Source organism: Eupeodes corollae, chromosome 3 (assembly GCF_945859685.1).
Source record: "Eupeodes corollae chromosome 3, idEupCoro1.1, whole genome shotgun sequence".
In the NCBI taxonomy this organism is placed as follows: domain Eukaryota; kingdom Metazoa; phylum Arthropoda; class Insecta; order Diptera; family Syrphidae; genus Eupeodes; species Eupeodes corollae.
Genome location: NC_079149.1, coordinates 67,136,329 through 67,155,954, shown reverse-complemented (window position 1 = coordinate 67,155,954; position 19,626 = coordinate 67,136,329). Strand labels below are relative to the sequence as shown.

Genomic DNA, 19,626 nt, shown 5'->3' with positions numbered 1-19,626 from the left:
TAAGATCTTCGTTTATTTCCCAAAAACCATTTTCAAACATACCCAGTAGACAACTGCACCTAAGCTGTACATCATCGGCATACATATGTATGGATGGGTTAAAGTTTAAAGACGGGAGCTCATTAACATACATAATAAAAAGTAATGGGCCCAAAATTGACCCTTGGCGAACACCTCGTGTTAGCGGAAGAAAACTTGAAGTTTGGTTGTTAGCAACTACTGCTTGGTGTCTAGAACTATGATATAAAAAAATCAGTCTCACTGATGATGAAATTGAAACTCATCCCTCAATTTGATCCATGAATTACGGTGGTTGACAAGACATGAAATTCTTATCTACACTTTCTTTATTTCTTCCACCAACTTTATAAGGGCAGTAGTGCAACTGTGTTTAGGATGGAAACCGAATTGATTAGGAGATATCATGTCGTTACGTTTTTGATATTGCCGCATTTGTGAGTTCATATTTTTTTCAAAAACTTTAGATACATATGGCAATATGGCCATTGGCCGATACTTATATCGGGTTTTTGGATCAGAAATAATTTTAACACGTTTCCAGACGGTAGGAAAAACTCCAGTCATGAGAATAGTGTAGGAAAGATGTGGTATATATCTCAATGTAATCGGAAGAGTTACCTTCAAAAACACAGCATGGATTTCGTCAAATGCTATTGAGTTTGATTTAATAGATAAGTAGGTTTTTAGAACAATTTTATCATCAATTGCTGAGAAGCTTAAGCCCCTTATAAAAAAGATGTCGGTTTCTAAAAATCCAGAAAAGTCTACGCTATCAATGAACTCAAATGATGATAATGATGTAAAATTCACAATCAAAATAGTTGAAATACTGTTAAAGTGCTCACCAACACCAATTTCTTTTAAATTTTTCAAAATCTATGACCGCCTAATGAAGGGTTAGGTCGAGGAGCATAGAAACGTCTCTTAGCTCCCTAATCTCATGTACAACTTTATTTCTTAAGTAAGTATAACCCTTATGAAGTTCTTCGAGTCTTAAACGTTTCCAAACTTTGTAAGCCATATAACGCTTTTTTATTTAAACTTTAATTTTGTTGTTTGGACCAAGAATGGTCATTGCATTTTAAGGTTTTTGTTTTGTAGGAAATATGAAGATTGAAAAAAGAGCTAATGTTTCCTTCAATACAAGAAACTTGATCGTCGACAGACTAAATAAACAAAACGGACCATTCAACCGACCATCCTAGAAGGTACATGCCATCTCCCTAAAAATCTTTTATTTAGATTCTAGGAACCTTGAAATATCGAGAAATTTCAAAATTCGACAAATCAGCCCGATTACAATAACTTCCAATGGTAATTCACAAATTAATGTCTACTGGCGCATATAATATTGTAATATTAATATAGTCTTTTACTGGTTCACCATTTATATAGTTACCCAATAATACAATAAATTTGCTTTATAAATTTTGAACTGAACCTTATCAGTAAGGTGCAACACTTTTTTAATAAAGATATACCTGCATATATGTATATTTTTAATTAGTTTGTATATTGTTTAAGTTATAAACAATTTTGTTTAATAGAATTTTGATGCCATATTTCTCCGATGTTGACATCTAATAAAAGTTAAGAAAAAATAATTCATATATTGACATTCTTTTCAATAATAATCTCTGAATATTATCACACTTTTCAGAAATGTGTGGTTTGCGAAAAAAAAACAACTATACACAAATTTTTCCAATTTGAAAACTCATTAGAAACTTTTATCTCCCGAGTGCAAATGTATTCCGCGCTGAAAGGTAAAACAAAAAAAAACATATTTCATTATTAAGTGCATATTGCATTCCACTCATAATATTTTTCTCAATTACTAAAGTTTTAATGAAGCAATAATTCAAGAAAAACAATAGGCTATAAGCCAGGCTTGACGTGCTTTTCATATTCAACCGTAAAAATTAAACAAGGCAATTAACGTTTGTTTTCTTTTATTTTAATATTGAGTCCTATTTTCATAGTTAAACAAACTATATATACTTTAATTAAGTTTTTGTGTTGTTTTTGTACTCGTAGTACCTTAATTTTACTGTAAAACAGATTCTCGACAAAACGGACAGATAATAGAATTCATGAGCATCATTAAAGATGTTAACACTCGCAGCAAGTTGTTGTGGTGTTTATATTAATTTATGCTGAAAATTTAAATCTGTTTATATAATAAAATCCTTTTTAGCATAGGTACTGAGTAAACCTTTGTACATACTTTTCTGATTTTTTTTCATAAGAGATAGGTAATATATGACGGCAATGAGGCCGACACGGTCTGCAGGAAATGTATGGAAATTATTATGAATCAACGGGCACATTCGGGAAACCCATATAAAAGACTTCCATAAATATTTAAGTGGAAGTCTTGAATTGCGAAATATATTAAATTTTTGGTTGACGATTAAACTATAAACAAAAATGCTAACAAAAATAAGAATCATAATGAATAAAAGTTAACTATTTAATGCATATGGACCAAAAACTTATTTAAAGTATTGAATATAAAGCTTGTGTTCAGTTTACTATACACCGATATCTATGAATATAATTGATATAAGATGGTTTAAATTTAAAGTCCACACCTTCCCTACTGAATCCACATAAAATGTTATAGCAACTAATAAATTCTTGAACAGATAAAATAATATAAATATAGAGAAAATCAATTTCAATTTAATTTGGAACATAAAAAGCTCTTATCAATATTCTATGTACTAGTCTATCTTATAAAAATATATGAAAGTTAGTGCATATTCGTAAAGAAGATTAATTATCTGTAAGAATAGGAATCCTTATGAAGCTAAAAACCTCTCTATAAGATAATGAGATAATCGATTACTAGAATTTAGTAAGCTAATAAATAATGGGTGTTTTTTTTTGTTAGACATGTGCTTTCAAGAAAAATAAAACTCATATAATTTAATGTAATGTTCTAGAATTTTACTCTTCTTTTAAACTTCAGAATTTTTCAGAAAGTAGTTAGCAAGCTTCAAACTGCGATCAGAGGCTTATCATAAGTGCATGTGTTAGTTGTTAGTAAGATAGTACTACAATTAAAGCCTAACACACGCACAAAATACAGAAAATAATTAACATTAAACATGAATTAATACAGAACTACAAACAATTAAATAAAGACGTCCACGATATTGAAGCACTGGTTCTAAACAATGATTTTAATCCCACCTTATTTAAATTTAAATCTATCCATTGAAGACCTTTTAGGGAAAGTAAATGAAATTGTGTTGAATTGATTCAATACGTTTTCTATAAATTTCGTAATAAGGGGTCCATACTTGTGATGCATTTTTAAGATGAGGACGAACACGGCAATTGTACAAAGAAAGAGTAACAAAGAAATCATTGAATTCCTTTGCCCAGCGTTTTTTAAACGAAGCATAGAACTTACCTTATTGACAATAAGATTAATGTGATTTGTAAACTCTAAGTTGGAACAGGAATAAACGCCTAAATCTTTAAATGTGGAGACGCTACAGAGTTTTTGCTGTGATATACAATAATCAAATACACTAACGAGTTAAAGGGTTTTTTAATGGGTTGGTAAGGCTATTTTTGTTACACCAAAATGTGAAACTATCAATGTCGGCTTGTAAAAGGATACGATCTTGGGTGGACTTTATGAAAGTTTTTATGTCCTCAGCAAATATGAGAACTTCACTAGAGTGTAGACATGACAATACGTCGTTAATAAACAGAATTAACAGAAAAGGGCCAAGATGGCTTCCCTGGGGAACACCAGATTGAGCAACAAAAGGTTCAGATTGACAATTTCTAAATTTTACCTCATAGGATCTGTTTTCAAGGTATGAATTGATCCAAGCTAAGAAAAATGGTGGAAAACCAGTAGCTTTAAGCTTAAATAAAATAATTCCGTGGCTTAGTTGGTCGAAAGCTTTAGAAAAGTCAGTGTATACACAGTCAACTTCATAACCATGTTCTAAAGCGTTTGAACATGTGTTTGAGAATGTGAGGAAATTAGAACGGTTGATCTTTTTTTTCACAAAACCATGTTGTTGTTCGCAAATGAGATTTTTACTAAAAAATGCCAAACTTTCACAAACAATTTGTTCAAACAATTTAGGAATGCAAGAATGCTTTGCAATGGGCCTCTAGTTTGTTATATCCACCCTGTTACCTTTCTTGAAAATTGGTGTTAGAAATTACTTCTTTCATATAATGGGAAATTTTCTTGTTTTTAGGTAAAGTTTGAATAAGAACACAGGGGGTTCAAATAAAGCATTACTACACATTTTTAATACTATCAGGGTAATACCATCGGGACCGATTGAGCAGTCATAATTCAACGCGGATAAAAGATCAAGGACTCTACTCTGTAGCATATGTATGTGACTACAGCTAGTTTTCGAAAAGGAGTGAAAATTATGACTCACGGAAATTTGTTGCGAAAGCGTTACAGATATCAACAGTTTTATCAAACGAAAAGTTCTTGTAAGTAAAGTTAACTGGAAAACCATCTGATATTTTCTTTAAGTTTACAAGTTTCCAAAATTGTTAGGATTCTCTTTCAAAGAGGTTCCCACATAACTTCAGTTCAGTAACATAACTAGCGTATACAAAATTAGAAACAAACTTAAATTGGTTAAAAAGTGCAACAGAAAAAGAGAAGTTGATTGGAGACAGATTTTTGAGATAAGTTCTTCATGCCCAATTTCTTTTGTTACGAAGTAAACGCAATTCTTTCGTGTACCAATTATGGCTTAAGTTTTTATTTATTGATTTCTTAAAAGGTAGATTTTTATCTAAACAATTATTAAGGATCTTATAAAAAATTGAAATTGCTTCGTCAGTATTAGAAAATGCTAAAGTATCAGCAATTCCAAAAATCTTCAGACAACAACTGGAAATTAGATCTTCTGAAGTCAAAATTATATTAGCAATCAATAGGACACAAATCTAAACCGGAGGAGGACAAGGTTTTCGAGTATTGAAAACCTTGGTACAAATTTATTGCATTCAATGCTACAACTTGAGGGGTATGAAATGAGTTAAGGAGAATATATATTAAGATTTTTGGACTTACAAAATACAAAAATTATCGGAAATTTATGCCAGAAGTGTAATCTTTTTAAAGTTAAGATTTGAACAACATACAAAATATGTATACATTTATAGAATATAGAATATACTTAGAACTAACCAATTTCATAAAAATTCTAATATTGTCTGTATTACAGTCCTGTGTGAACTAGGGCCTCATCCAACAAACTTCTCCATCTAGCTCGGTCCCTAGCAAGATGTCTCAAGTTTCGCGTTACAAGTTGGGTGAGGTCACTTTCCACTTGTGCGCGCCACCTGATCCGCGGTATTCCTCTATTCTGGGCCAGAGCATTGCTTTCCATACGCTCTACGTGACCCAGCCATCTTAGTCGTTGCACTTTTACCCTTCTGGCTAAGTCTTCTTCCATCTTCTCCTCCACTTCCCTTTGATGCGTACGGGACCTTAGATCACACAAAGAATACTTTTCTCTCAAACCGATCCGAGGTGCTTTCATCCGCTTTTATCATAGTTCATGTCATGCTTCTGCACCGTATTACAGGACGAGGATGATAAGGGTCTTATATAGCTACACTTTGGTCCTTCGAGAGATGACTTTTCCACTCAATTGCTTTCTTAGCCCAAAGAAACAGCGGTTAGGAAGAGTTATTCTTCGTTTGATCTCAGCGCTAGTGTTGTTTTCTGCGTTTATAGCGGAGAGAAGGTAGACGAAGTCCTTGACTACCTCAAAGTTACCTCGGTCGATGGTGACGTTTTGACCAAGACGTCGGTCTTGTAAACCCATTTTTGCGCCACTGCCTCAATTCTCACAAAAGCCCCATTGACATCACGGTGAGTTCTTCCGATTATGTCAATGTCATTAGCATATGCTAGTACAGACTTCTGAAAGATAGTGCTGACGTGTGAGCTCTGCTTTTTTCAGGATCGGGCAAACAGTATTGGTTGCAAACATCATTCATTTTTTTCGTATTATTGAGTGAAATAAAAATTTCTTGCTTTATATGTTTTAACGTTAACAGGTGTCTTTCAATCTGGCAATACTTTTTCGAAGTTGGTCTTTAGCTGTCAATATCACTTGATTTATGCTTAGAATGGTTTGCTATTTCATATTGAATAGATTTGCCCTTGAACAACTTTTGCTCCTGAACAACGTGACATGATGGTTAGTGCGTTGGACTGTCATCCTGAAGGTCTTGGGTTCGATTCCTGCCTGTTCCACCTACTGCCCCTTGCGAGGAATTGACAAGTTCTCCAAGAGTAATTGTTGACGGATTCGGCGTATAAACTGTAGGTCCCCTCCATCCCTGCAATGACTCGCACACGGGAATGGTTGAGAGTTGTAAGTAACTAGGCCCTATTTCTCGAATCACAGTTGGAATATATGTTGTGGAGTTATGTGAAGTCGCTTAAGCATCTACGCAGATAAGGCCGATACGATTGACTCCTCCTTGAAAGTGAATATTCGACATTATTGCTACATACAACCCTAATTGCAGAAAAAATTGGTCGAAATTGGGCCTCTAAGCTGGAATTTACTACTAAAAGAAAATATTTTTGAATCGTAATGGCAAATCATTATCTTGATAAAAAAAATAAATTGTTGAATATAACATTAAATTATATGTGTTCGATCTCTTTTTAAAAACCACATGTCTAAAAAAACACCCTTTAATGTACAAACTAAACATATATTCCTTTTAATTTTGTACAAATCAAATATGTATGTTTATACGTAGCATTAAGGAACAGCCTACTTATATAGTAGACTAAACGAGGAATCCAAGATTAACCTTCCAAGTCTTTAGAATGGGTAGTAGATATATTTAGATAGTTAGAGAAGGAGAAGTTTAAGGACTCTCTAATGTTGGAATATGTGCTAAGTGGTTGTCACTTCTATCACACAGAGCTATACCATCATCTGTTTAAGAATCGTTGCCGACCACAAACATGTCTAAAGCATCTTTTATAGCACCGTTGAATGACAGAAAACCAATTTAAAGTTTTTTATTGACCTGAGCAAAAAATACTTTCCTCCATCTTATACAATAGCTGCATTCCTATATCGAATATATTTTCTTCCATTTTTATCGACAGCAAAATCTTTAAAAATTATTGTATTATGTTCTTTTAAAAAAATAAAATAAATAAGGTCGCGCAACAGTTTGTAAAGAACCAGGAACTAGTGGCTTACAACGCTTAATATTCCTGTGTGTGAGTAATGTCAGGATTGAAGGGGTGCTACAGTTTTGATGCCGAAATTGAACGGCTAATTCGAGAAAACACTTTTCATGGCAAGAATTACTCTTGGAGTATTTGTCAATTCCTCTCAAGAGGCGCAGGCAGTTCCCGTGCAAATAAAATGGCAGGTCTTAACCCGGAAAAAATAGGTTTTTGTATATATACATACAATTAAATCAAATCACTGTTAAAAGTAGTTAGTTGGAAAAACTTTATTTGAAAAATGGTTTTAAAATTAAAAATTATCATACTATATTCATATGTTAATTATGGTTCGACCAGTGGCTGTCAATCAGATTGACAATGTATTTAAGTTTAATTGTATAATTAACCTAGTTGTTTAGTTAAAAGTCTCCTTTTGTCTATAGCGCAATGAGGTCGGAATATATTTTTATACAATTTTCCCGTCGACTTTTCCATTCAGAACTTCCAATGTTCCGGCCAATTCCATCACAGCATGCTCTAAAATATTTAATATAAAACTCTTTCAAAACAGGACATCTTGAAATGAATTGGTGTACATCTTCTCTCTCATTAAGATAGCAAAGGTCGCATAGGATCGGCAGATCTGGTCGATGCGGATTGTAATTTAAATTTAATAGTAATTCGCCTCTAACTTTAAACATATAACATTTATCATACTTATGGGAAAACGGTTGGGGAGGTATGTTCGTTCTTGAAGATCTAAATTTAGTTGATCTTCTTCTTTAAAACTTCTATACGCGACATGGCTTAACTTCTTTATTCTTGTTTTAAAATTGTCTTTTAAATCTAAAAGAAGGCTTATTTCGGGGTAAAAATTCGATACTTTCTATTTATTTATTTATTTAATCATCAAGCAGAGATCTAACTCTTACAGACTAGGATAAACATAATTACATTAATTTATTAATAATAAATATAATATTTATATGAATGAGAAAAACAAAAATTGAACAATAATAATTACAATTAGCAAAAAATATTAAAGTTCAGCTGATTGAATAGTTAATTCATTTAGAACATATGTTTTGAAGGTATCTCTTGAACAACTTTTAAAAATATCCATTTTATTACATACAACATTAGTTTCCCTGATGCAACTAGAAATTGGCTCATTAAGGCCATAATTTGTGCGATGAAAATTTTCATATAAAAGGTTAGATTCACGAAAATTCCTCTGAGGAACACGAAGATTTATAAGATTAAATAAATTAGAACATTTTATGTGATACGTTTAAATATCTCTGATGAACATAACAGAAAGCAAGTACGCCGACTTTCCAGAGTTTTAATATCGAATAATAAGCACCTTGTTTTGTAGATTGGCACCTCAATTCGCCAATGTAGTTTAAAGATTAAATATCGAGTAAATTTTCTTTGAACTTTTTCAATTCTATTACAGGAGTTTCTTTAAAAAGGATTCCAAACACAGATCTTACCAGAGATTGAAAAGTGAGTTAAGATAATATGGATCTTTGGACTCTCTTGTGTTTCTCTTTAAAAACCCGAGCATTTGATTAGCCTTGTTAACCGTATAGTCAATGTGTGACGACTCCAAGGTCTCCAATAGGAGGAATCCCATCCAGACCCTCCAGACTTGCATCAAGCTCAAGCAACGCTTCTTCTACTTTGGAGACATCCAAAATCATAGAACCTATATCAAAAACCTTAGAAACACTTGGTAATTCCTGGTTTGAAAATGATTCCGAGGAGTAAACCTATAGAAAATATTTAGCAAAAAGGCTGCAAATTATTTGAACATCACTAGTTGTAGAATCATTGAATTTCATGCAGCTTGGATAACCAGTGGTCTTACGTTTAGAATTAATAAAGTTCCAGAAATATTTACTGTTATTCCTCATATTACATTCAATCGTAAACATGTAGGAATTATACAACAATGTATTTAATATGTCAAATTCGCGTTGAAAATCATTATATTTAGATCGGAGTTGAAGATTATTATAATTTTGTTTATGTTGTTTGAAAGCTTTATTCTTCCTATTTTTAAGAATAATTATTCTCTTGTTAAACCATATAGGGTTTTAGCTCAATTTCAATGTATGCATTGCTTCTTTGATGGCTGTCAGTAGATTTTTATTGGCGATTTCTAATTGATTTATGCTATCAAATAAAAAAAAAGAATCCCAAAGAAAATTAAGAAAATGCTCAGTCATTGCATCAAAGTTTGCTTTGCTGAGATTTGGAACATATGTATGATAAACATTATGTTTTTTAATATAATCATCAAAATTAAAGGTTCCTTCTAAGGCAACATGGTGTATAGAATTTTGTACAAGGGGCAAATCAGACTTTTAAAAAACAATACAAAATTCTTTATGAACAAAAACCAAATTAAATTATCATTTACAAAAGAGTTGATTTGAATTAAGTCAAATTGACTGTAAAAATCTATGATATTTTCTTCAATTTCGGAATTGACATTGCAAGGAACTAAATATTATTCATCTAAGTCTAGAATCCAATTTATATTTCTTTGATAAAAATTAATGAAGAGCGTATGGCAATAAAAATACCTCCTCTTTTTCCCATACCTGTTAATAAATTACATCTATCTTTCCTAAATACAGTATAGTTACTTTAATCTAATAATTCAGATGTAAATTGATAAGATGTCAACCAAGTTTCAGTTAACATTAATAAATCATATTCAGAAGATGCAAAGATGATGTATAAATAATCTAGTCTTGTTCGAATGCCTCCTACATTTTTATAATAAAAAGAAATTTTAGTTGGAAATTGTAAGGTTTTTAAAGATGAATCAGCAACATCGTCTAGAGCTCTTCCATATGTTGAAGAATTCTTATAATCTGGATTGTTGATTAAGCCAACTGAAGCTATGTCACATCGGCCGATTGACGACCACCATCGCCTGTTTACAAATGGATTTACTTTCATAGACCCAGGCCATATAGTTGCGTCACTAAGTAAGTGATTAAGACAGTCTGCAGGAACACTCAGTTTGAAGTTTACAAATCTAATGCCTGATGACGAAATATCTTCTTGAATTAGTTTATAACACTTAAACATATCTGCAGGTATACAAGTTTTTGTCGAGGTCTGATTAACTAAATCTTCGGGAAGAGTATTAGAATGGAACCTAGAAACATGAAGCCACTTCTTAGGAAATAAAGCATTAAGAGAACTTGTGCCTGTTCAAGTGAGTTCACGATGTTGATTTTGTTTTGATTTTTGACCATGCAGTACACTTCGATTTGATTGTTTTTACTTCCCTATTCTGGTTAGAAGTAGAGGCACCAGCAGAAGGTAGCATAGCAGAATTGATAACAACAAATCCATTGGTATTTTCTCCTTCGCACCTATTAAGAAAATCATCAGCGGCAGTAGTTATACCTTCATCATTCTCGACTAAGACGGTGAAGGGTTGCAGGGTTGTTAATTTCAGTATCAGCGACGTCATCAGTTTAATTCAATGGCATCTTTGTTATCTCCCCAATAATTTGTTTCACCTATCGAAGAGCCTAGATTACCCCTAGATGACAAAATCTTTTAAAGTACTTGTCTCGGCAATCTTTCTTCGTCCATTTCCATCACCTTAATAATGTAGTCAAAATGCGGCTTTAAGGTCCTTAAGAACAATGGAGGTTCAGTTGTTTCCAAATGTAGCATATAAATTGGAGTGCAAATTTATATCCGAAAATGCGCTTTTAGAAATACCTGAGGAACCTTTCCATCTCCTCGTATTGGCATTATAGAATCTGCTGTCGCATGAGCTTTGAACTATGCTCGATACCTTTATTATCGATGCAACATTTCCATACAGAAGAAACTGCTCTTTTTGATTCCGCTAGCTTGGACTCAAAATGCTTTTTTAAGTTGGGGTTAGATGTTATTAAATCTTCTAAGTATTTGTACTCTCGAACAATTGCAACATTTTCACCAATTTTCATTATTTGCACATCTTCCTCCTCCGCCCCGAAATATCATAATTTTAGACTTCTGTAAATTAACTGACAGATACCAATTTTCACAGTAAGTCTCCAGTCTGTTCACCATACGCTGCATTCCTTCAACAGAGAGTTTGTAGGGTTTCGCAGAGTATTTTATAATCTCGCATCCAGTATGTATAATTAGTATCCATCTTAAATAATTCTCAATTCTCATATTTAACCTTTCTAACATATTTAAAACTTATGTGACAGTTTGCGTTTAGAAATGAGGAGACAATTATCGAGTGTACATATGTATACATGTATATGTAAGTTTGTACATACATTTTTTATGTTGCCCTAAACTTATATTATATTTTTCACTAAACGACTCATATTTTCATAACAGCTAACGGCTTTAAGTAGGTTAATACCCGACTCTAAAATACAACCACAAGGTAGATATAAGACACATAAGTGTAGGTATTCATTATTTCGTTTAAATTCTATTAAGACTATTATTTTTTTGAAGAAGAAAAAATAGCAATTAGCACATTATTAACAGCTCTTCCCATACATATGTAGGCATATGTTTGTTTAAGCAATGATTTGTTCATACATATGTATATATGTATATGTAGCGTATGTCTGTATGTTCATTAAACAAACATTTAATTAAACGAAAATAAAAACTTCAAAAATTGGTAAAGAAACAAAATACAATTTTTGTTTAATTGAAAAGATATAATTATGTACATACCCAGGTATGTATATAAACCTACCTTCATGTATGCATATGGACCTGGAAGATACAAAATCATTGTCGTCAAATAAAGAAAAATTTCATACTAATTCTCTTTTTACAAGCCTCATGCATATATAATATGTAGAATAGGTACATATAATTAATTTTTCGGTACAGTAAACGTCAAAAAATTCAACATTTGATTATGGTGCAACGATGGTTTAAGATAACACAAAGCACCATTGTGTCTATTAGGGACGTTTTCAATTGTGACATACAAATTTCAAATAAACACTGAAAATATAATAATAGAATGAGCGCCTCAACAAACATACATATGCACCATTAAGAAAAAGAGGCTGGGATGCGACCCACACCGATAACTTCCCATCCCGTCTGTCGATTTGTCTTGCTTAAACGTTTGTAGGTTTTTGTGTCGGTTTAAAAAAGTTGTCAGTTGAATTATTCTTAAAAATTTTAAAATTACCAACAATATTTTTCATATCAAGAAATAGGTTAGCTTGAAAGTCTAGTTTTGTTGAATAGATTTTTATTCGAAAACATATGTTTTACCAATAAAGAGATAAATTAAATTAATTACACAGATGTAAAGAACCGAACATCAATTTTTACCAAATGTGCGAACTATTTTTTGTAGATTTTGACGAACTGTTGAATTTTTATAAAAAAAAAACTAATGAATATCGAAAACAATATTTTCAATGAAATAAACAAAAAGTTTGAAAACAATATTATTAATTTTGAAAAGCTATTTGAGTCAGAATTAAAGTTTTTCCAAGTTTTAGTACTGTTTTTTTTGTTAGGTTTTTATTTTTTGTAAAAAAAAACTGTCAGTTCGATTTTTCTCAAATTTCTTCTAAATATTGACAACAATATTGTTTAAAAAATAAAATTAGTTTTAAGCTTTTATTAAATTTTCTTTTAAGTTATATTTTTTGTAAAAAAAACTATCAATTTGATTTTGTTTTTAATTTTATCGAGTGAAAAATATTTTTTAAAAGATAAAAATTGTTTAAAGCCAAAATCTCAAGGTTTTGAAAAGATATTTGAGTCAAAAATCAATTTTTAAAAACTTTTCTTAAATTCGCTTTTAAGTTTTTGTTTTTTGTTCGTTGCACAAAATTGTTTTGATAAAATCATTGTTGGAGATAAAATTATTTTGTATTCGTAGATTTTCTAGGTGACAAATTTTGTTTTCAGTTTTTTGATTTATAAAAAAACGGTTAACTGGATTTGTTTTAAAAAATATACTTCTTACCACGTTACAATATATTAAATAAAATTTAAGTCAATTCTCTCTCGTTTTTGGTTCGTAAGATATTTAGGTTTAACCAACATTTTTTTTTTAAACTGCTATGGTAAAAAAAACCACCCACGCCATTTCCTTGACAGCACTTTCTGTGTTATTATCTGTATAGTAAAATTTATTTAAAGTCGATATCTCTTCTGGTTCTTGAACTATTAACGACGAAAAAAAAGACGTGAACGTACGGACGTACTTTCTTAAAATCTTTTATTTCGACTTTAGGGACCTTGAAACAGAGAAATATCAACATTTTCAATTCGACAAATTGGACACATTACAATAACTTTCTATGGGAAGTTAATAAGTCAAAGCGTTTCATTTAACACTCAAGTTTACATAATTCGAAATAGATTGTAATAAATTATACACTGGGAGATGATACAAACGTTTATAAAAATTACACCAGAAGATGAATATTTTCCAAACCGAATAAAATTCAATCTGCCATTAAATAGCTTGGCACATTGAACCCATCAGATTTATTCTAAATATAGTTTAAACGTCCTACGACAACACACAAGATACAACTTTCCTCTAACCTCTGCAAACTATATACAATATAAGAAGAGGTAAGAAAGTGTACATATTTTTATGTTCATACAAATAGTATACATATGTAGTGCACGAGTATAGAATATGAAGTCATATGCATTTCAAACAAACAAAATGCTCACACTCTCTTCAAAACTTCTCAAATGATGCCTAATCAGCACCTACAAACCCACTTACATACATATATGTACAATGTACATATGCAAATGAAATGATAATCAAAAGAGCAGCAACCCAAACATAAACCTATTCAATTCAAAATCAAGCCTCATCCCTAGCAATTGTGTAAAACTGTCGCTTAATTCTCACCTTTTATTAAGCAGCGGCAACGTCAACGTCAAGTCATGCTACGTTCTCCAGGGGGTATACAGAATCCATAACAATAGCTGAAGATTGCGTCTTTCCGTAGACTTTGTCGCCTCAATAGTGTTGTATGTAACTTATAAGCTTATAGATAGTGACGATGACGACCGACTCAGTGACAGCGATACCGACAACGACACCGACAGCGGCAGCGAAAACGACAACGACAACGACAAACGATAACGAAGAAAACACAGGGGTAGCAGATAAGCTCTCTTCGTCTTGTCTTATATAGGTAGTAGGTATTGACAATTTATTGCTTGCCCAAGCCAGATGATTACAATAAACAACAATATGAGAAGCGCTGCTCCAAGCTAATAATAAAAAGTGTTACTGTTTCACCAAATGGCCACTTGTTGAATTCAAAATATGACAATATGTACTTTGTTGATGCGCGTGCTGCGGCTGCCTTGCAATAGGTGCTGCCTGCCTATACTCTAGGTACGACCTGATGCGAGTACTTTGCGTACTTGCCCCATTCGAGTCAAAAGTAAAAACACAACACCGAATCACGTTAAATATTAATGATGACAGTAATAATAGTATTAATTGAAAACAACACCATTCATCCGTGAGCAAGGCCCACAATTACCGATATTTTGTATTCGAAACGCGTGCACAGTCACCAGTCACAGACCAACTCACCGCTAGCAGATTTCACTGCGATTTAAAAACAAAAATTTAAATAAATAGATAGGTATGTATACTATACGCGTATGTGTGTAATTTGGGACAGCAAAAAGGCAGAAGGAGAAAATTTGTTGAATTAAAACTAAACAAAACACAACAAAAAGAAGACAAATGTAGAGACGTGCTTTTTAAAAAAAAACTGACGTCTTCAATTTCACCGAGTTGTACCGCTTTTTAACTTTAATTGCATTCTACCATCAACTAGATACTCATACATATATAAATCTGAATCAGAGTCAGAGGTCGATTCATTTAAAATAAAAACAAAAACTGAGCACACACGCTATAAGAACGAGAAGGTGTCTTCTTATCGCAAACGCAAATAATTCGCTATCAAAACCAACAAGCACCGAGGTCTCCTAATCGGCTGCTTACACCATCGAACCGCTCACTGCACAGCACAGCGCACACAATACTAAACTTTTGGCACTAAAAACAGAGAGTACTGAAATCGAAAACACTAATCAGATATCAGAAATCAAAAAACACCAACAGAATCACTATTCTCGCATTTGTCGGATTCGAATTCGGATTCGTATCGGAATCGGAAGAAGCACAACTCCCCGAACACCAAAACCAAGCACAGACTCAGCGTAGAATCGTGCAAGAAAGAAAATATATAATTTTATTATTTAATTTCTCTGTCTACCCGATGCGTTTTTATGAAATTAAATAAATTTTGCTCATAAAAGTTAATTGGATATTTTGTTTAAACTTTTGTTTACGTTTCGTATTTATGTGTACAACTCACATACATATGTGTGTATATATATTTGTTTGTGACTTGATTTTTGTGCTGATATTAAAATTAAAATGGAAATAATTTATTTCGCAGTCCGTAAAAGACTTTCACAGTCACACACGAAAAAGCAACAACTCGAACTCAACAAAATAAAAATACTGCTTATCTATCTGTTGATTCAGAATCCCGACTGATGGTTTTTAAATGCGATGCGAGATGTGGAGTGTGTTCCCTGTGCGTATTCGCATTTGCACACAGAGGTTTTCAGTTCGTCCCCGACCCCAGACCCCAGCCCCAGGCCCCAGGCCACAGCTAAGGAATTTACTTTTTGTCTTGTTCTTGTATCCCCAATACTCCTATGCCAGATCTCCTACATTATTAGTTCTCTGTCAATGTCGCTCTTTTCGTATCTTTCTCACAAATACAATGCCATATAAAATTTATGAAGCACGATTTTATCCTCTTTTATTTATGTGTGTTAGTTAGTTTTAACGGGACACAAACAGAATACTGAAAATTCAATGAGCTTAAGTGGCTCAGTGGCTGAATCTGAAATTCAGCAAAAATTGTATCTGAGTTTTTCTCATTTTTATTCAACTAACTTTATGTTGCTCTGTTTGTGTGATATACAATTTTATAGACAGAGAGGCTAACCGCTCAGCTCACCATCACCATTCACCATTCGTCGCCTCGCCAGTCGCACTCAAGACAAGAGCACCATTTATGCAGACTAACACCAATCACCCACTCATTCCAATGATAATAGAATCGACGAGACGACGAGGTTTTTATCAGCGCAACGATTGAGTAAAATAAAACAAAAATATTTTTGGTAGAACGCTTATTTAAAAGGAAAAGCTTTCAAGTCACGTATTTGATGGGAGAGAGTCGTGAATGGAAGTCGGGACGAGACGCAACCAGGCATTTATTCAACCCATTCATCTGGATGTTAATATACATATTTATTTTTCTGTCGCATTGGTGACATTAAATATATTATTTGAAAAAACAGACGTTAAATGAGGAGAAGAATGAATGAAAGTGATTGCAATCTGATTTTTTGAGTTCTTACTTATCCGAGTATATGTAGCTTCATATATATGTATGGACTTCCTTAAAAGAAGTAAAATAAAATGAAAAAAAACAAAGATGCTTTCAATTAAAATGATAAAACGATGAGAGAGAGTAAGGAAATTGGTTTGGTGAACATTCATTCTATTATCTTTTCAAATCAAATGGAAATCGATTTTTGTCTGCCAAACCTATGATACTTCAAACTATAGATTTCACGCTTCTTTTGTAGAAGAAATATAATTGAATTGTGTTTTTTTTTCTGTGTGTAGAATAAGATTAAACGTACTAGCTGATATTTCAAACGTTGTGCATCCGACATCCGTTTATAAAAATAGGATACAAACTAGTTAGAAATATAAAACAATTTATAAAGTACGTATTCGCCTGAGTGTATACCTGTTATATATTTGTTTCTAGAAAGAATACAACCGAAGCCTGATTTGACAGAATAACAAAATATTTGAGTGGCACTTTTGTACGATCGTGTGTCCATATGTCCGAACGTTATGGAGGCTTTTTTCGTCCTCTATATTTCAAGAACCAGTAGAGATATCGACTTCAAAGACATTTTTACTTGAGACATAAAGGAAATAAATTCAAACTCGAGATTTTAATTAAACATGAAATAACAATGGTATAGAGAAGTCGCATGAAGTCGGTTTTCCGGTTCCGTCCGTCTGTCTTTCCACGCCCCTACAGCTGAAACCATTGGGTTGATTGAGTTCAAATTTTTTAATGTTATAGGTTTTAAGCCGATTCGCATCAGGTGTATTTTCTGTTTGTTTTAAAGATTTAAAATAACATTAGTCCCCTTATTTTGCGCAAAAGCGAACCAATAGATTTGTATTGAATTTGTTGTTGTATTACTCCACTAAGGCTTCCTCCATAGAACCATTTTTATTTTGTTTTGAAGTTTTCTGAAGAACTGATAAACTGATTTCAATAAATTTGTCTCAGTTTTCAAAAAAATTATAAAAGAGATTTACTAAAGCAATTTTTTAAACAGTCAGCAATTTAAATCTAAAAAAGAGCCTGGGATGCAATCCGCACTAACAACTTCCCATCCCGTCTGTCCTTTTCTCTTGCTTAAAAGTTTGTATGTTTTCCTGTTGGGTTGCAAAAGTTGTCAGTTGAATTATTCTTAAAAAAATTTAAATTACCAACAATATTTTTCATATCAGGAAATAGTTTAGTTTGAAAATCTAGTTTTGTTAAATAGATTTTTAGTCAAAAAATAAATGTACTAATTTTTGTAGTATTTCCTAAATTTTCACAAATTGGATAAATGAAATTAATTTGAGAGATATTAAGACCAGAAGATCATTTTTTTACAAATTTGCGTACTATTTTTTCTGTGAAATAAGAAAGTTTGAAAAGAATATTTTATATTTTTGAAAAGCTATTTGATTGGAAAGTAAATTTGTACCAAGTTTTAGTATTGTTTTTTTAAGTTTTTATTCTTTGTAAAAAAAATTGTCAATTAGATTTTTACTCAAAATTTTACTGAATGTTGATAACAATATTTTAAAAAAGATAAAAGTAGCTTAAAGCCAATATCTCAAAGTATTGAAGAGATATTAGAAGCGACTTTTTTCTTACATGCGACCTATAGGAGCTATATGGCAAGTTTTGCATTCGTGCAAAATTTTGAACTCGAGAGTTTGATAAAACTTTATATAACGATGGTAGAGAAGTCGAAAAAAGTGGGTCCCGCGATTCCGTACGTTCTGTTTTGTCTGTCTGTCCACGCTCCTACAGCCGTAACCATTATGTCGATTGAGTTCAAACTAAGAAGTTAAGGTTTTGAGCAGATTCGCAGTACGCGTTTTTTCATTTTAAGATCAAAACTAACAGTGGCAACTGTACAATTTTTTTTGGTCAAAAAACTTTTTTTTCGAATTTTCTCAAAAACAAAATGTTAGATTTTTTTTTTAATTTTGCTCTATAATTTTATTTTGCAACTTGGCTTCTTTTAATAAGAAAAATATATTTTTGTATTGCCCACGAAAGGTACCGCTCATATAACCGTTATTTTTTTTTTAATTTTCTCAGCAATTTATGTACTGATTTCAATAATTTGTTAGAATAAGCTCTTATATTGCCTTAACAATATTTAATTATCAAAAGTGCAATTTTGTATTTAAAAAAAAATATTTAATTTTTTTTTCAAAATTCTATATCTCAAAACGGTTCAACATTTTTTACGAAATTCAAATGTTGAACGTATATTTACAATCACTTAACAACTGCATATCAAAAATATTTTTAGAATTAAATTGAAAAATTTTATATACATATACAAAATTAATTAAAAAAAACAAACCGCTCTAACGATTTTCAAAAAAAAAAATTAAAAATCAAAGGTTTTTTGATTTATAAAATGGCATTTAATTTTTTGAAGACAAACTTATTTTTCGGGTAACATTTTTAATCTTAAAATAGTTTTTTTTTTAATATTTTAACTATGCATGAGCCCGAAAGAGCGCATTATTTTGACAAAATTGTAATTACATTCCTATCTTTTATCCAAATGAATGCATTTAGTAAACATTTATATGATATATTTAATCAACAATCTATTTTAAAGTGTCTATCAAGATGTATTATATTTGTATATGTGATTTTAAAATATTATTCTTTACGAATAAGGTTGTTTCACACATATTTTACTTGCCTTCGTCTATATAAGAGAATAAACACTCAGTACAACTTTAAAAAACGGTCCAGAAAGAGAATATGTGTTTCTATTAGAATCACTTTTTCAACGAATAGATACACATTATACCTGTATAGGTGTTACGTACAACCTCTATAACTATTGCTTACGTGTCCTTAATAACTAAATCCAAAACGCATAAGAACCTGACTGTAAACAACACATGAATGGCAATTTCTTGTACTTGTTTGTGTGCTTGTTTCTTTTACAATTTC

At 31.8% G+C, this 19,626-nt stretch overlaps 1 protein-coding gene across 2 annotated transcripts in view; it reads right to left on the bottom strand.

The window, feature by feature from the left end:
- Positions 1 to 15,804, bottom strand: part of LOC129952887 (high affinity cAMP-specific and IBMX-insensitive 3',5'-cyclic phosphodiesterase 8) — a 169,790-nt gene extending 153,986 nt beyond the window's left edge. Inside the window, exon 1 of one of the 2 annotated variants that reach the window (XM_056065822.1) lies at positions 14,136 to 15,804. The gene's annotated coding sequence lies outside the window, so the exon portion shown is untranslated. The remainder of the gene's footprint in view (positions 1 to 14,135) is intronic. The other variant, XM_056065818.1, reaches the window with a different exon arrangement.
- Positions 15,805 to 19,626: the final 3,822 nt, after the last annotated feature.